The 2435-nt window shown below is 40.3% G+C and overlaps 1 non-coding gene across 1 annotated transcript; it reads left to right on the top strand.

The window, feature by feature from the left end:
- The first annotated feature begins 1481 nt into the window (after positions 1-1481).
- LOC147524964 (small nucleolar RNA R71) lies at positions 1482-1588 on the top strand. Its single transcript, XR_015206041.1, has one exon. It is a non-coding gene; the product is annotated as a small nucleolar RNA R71 (small nucleolar RNA).
- Positions 1589-2435: the final 847 nt, after the last annotated feature.

Below are 2435 nucleotides of genomic sequence, written 5' to 3'. Positions count from 1 at the left end.
GTCATTTTGGTTGGTTGAAGTTTTGTTAGACCTAGTTGTTTATATAAATAAAAACGGAGTAAGTTAACACTCGCTCCCAGGTCTAATAAAGCAGTTGTTATGAAGGTATCACCTAAGGTGCATTGTACAGTAGGACCACCAAGGTCCTTGTACTTAACAATTCCATTATGTTCAGTTAAAGAAGGATATTGTTCAGTTAAGAAGCCTTCATTGGGTATGTTGGTTTTCCTCTTCTTGGTGCATAACTCTTTTAGAAACTTAACGTGTCCAGGTAGACTTTTTATAGCATCTAGAAAAGGTAGGTTTATAGTCAGATTTTTAAACACTTTCCTAATCTCATCAAAAATTTTGTCCTTTTTAGACACAATTAGTCTCTCGGGATACGGTGGTTTATCTCTATATTTAGCAATATTATTAGTCTTTGCTTTATCTTTAGCCGTTTTCCATCTAGGTGGCAATATTGGAACCTCTACAGGTATAGTGTCTTCAATTTCTATTATTGGGTCTTATAAGGTTTTCCCTTTTGGTTGTGGTTTAACTGGTACTTCTACAGTTGTAGGGTCTTCAGTTTCTATTATAGTATTTGGTATGGTTTCATTTTCAGCTTCTGTTTGCGGGTGGTCTTCAGGCATAGTTACTTTGTTATCAACTACCTTCCCAGAACGATGGGTAGTGATTGCCTGTAGGTTCCCTTGGTTTATATTACCATTATAATGAATATTGTTTATTTCAAAGGCGGTGTTTGTTGACTTAGGATTTGGCACTGCTTGACCTGGAAACACGCCTGTTTGGTTATTATTTTGGTTAGGAGACATGTCAATAACCTTTTGGCACGAAGACTACATCATTTGCATCGTTTGTTTCATCATATTAGAATTTTGATCATGTTGATCTTTCATCAAGTTGGAGTTTTGTTGCATAATTTAATTTTGTTTTTCCAACAAGGTCACTACTAATTTGTCTGTAGATGGTTGAACTAGAATTAAGGCTTGTTGAGCGTTCATGTCTTGATGTTGATAGTTCTAGATCATGGGCACTAAACCTCTATTCTGGTTACCTAAGTTCCCTTGTCCTTGATGTTGAGTTAACTGGTTAAAGTGTGATGGTTGTGGTGGTGGTTGTGCATAGACAAGAGGACAATAGAAGTCGGAATGCTCAAGACTAAAACAGACATTACAATTAGTAGATTTAATGTTCATGACTAGAGTGGGTTGTTGTTGAACAGAGATGGCATCTACCTTTTTAGTGGGGCATCGATAAAAGTTTTAAGCTCGGAATCAGGTTTAACCTCAAAAGAAGGAGTGGAGCGGGAAGAGTCATTACCTCCCCAATTATTGTTCCTCTTAGATTGATCTTCTAAGAATGTATAAGCCTCCAAGGCTCCTTTACTAAGAAAACTACCCCCAGTCATGATATCTAGAACCTCTTTATGACGATGTGAAAGCCCCTTGAAGAAAGCACGAACAAACGTGTCTTTCGCAAGATTATGATGCGGGCATTCAATGAGAAGATCAGTGAAACGATTCCAGGCCTCTGAAAAGGATTCATGAGGATTCTGGTGGAAGAAATGAATCTTGTGAATCATTTCATGCATCTGTCTTTAGTGGTGGGTAAAACTCTTCCATGAATAATTGAACAAGTTGAGCCCATGAGCCCACAGAGTTTGGTGTTTGGGCAGTTAACCAAGACGCCGCCTTGTCGGCTAGGGTGAAAGGAAACACCCTAAGTTTAACTTGATCCGGACTTACGCTAGGATGATGGAATGTAGTGAGAACTTGCTCTATCCTACGCATATGCTGGTAAGGCTTCTCGTGGTCTAAACCATGAAAAATCGGTAACAAGTTAAATATATTAGGGGGAATTCCAAAATCCCCCACTAAGTCTGCAAGAATGATGCACGACTTAGGACCATCGTTTAGGGCTTTATAAAAATCAGAGAAAGGAGTCTCTTGTTTTTTAGCTATTGATGCAGGTGTAGTGTGTGAAATTCTAAATAGGCGTGTGGTATTTATGTCTACGAAAAACAAGCCTAATTATACTAGAATTAAAACTCCTCTAACAGAAGAGACGAGGAGTGGAAGAAGGAGTACTTGAATGCCTCCTTGCTACGCGTTTGAATAGCATCTTGTATACACGATCTCAGTGTTTGTATGATGTTAGAAACACTGAATAACTTGAAGAAATTAAAATTTGGATGACCCGGTGAAAAATCGGTCGCTCCGTACAGAGGAGCGAATCGCGCGTCACTTTTAGCCCAGGTAGGGCGCAGCGAGGGGTGCTTACTGACCTTGCTCAAGGAATAGGCACTTAGGCGCGGGTCGCACTTGAAATTAGCCTTGGGTGGGTGCGGGTCGCGCTCAGGTCAAACTCGAGTTCCAGGCACTTAAGCATGGTGGGCGCTCGAACTTTGCCTTGGTTGGGCGCGGGGCGCACTC

This window comes from Coptis chinensis, chromosome 1 (assembly GCF_015680905.1).
Source record: "Coptis chinensis isolate HL-2020 chromosome 1, ASM1568090v1, whole genome shotgun sequence".
NCBI classification, from domain to species: domain Eukaryota; kingdom Viridiplantae; phylum Streptophyta; class Magnoliopsida; order Ranunculales; family Ranunculaceae; genus Coptis; species Coptis chinensis.
Note: the sequence above shows the minus strand (reverse complement) of the source record. Positions and strands in the feature narration are given on the sequence as shown.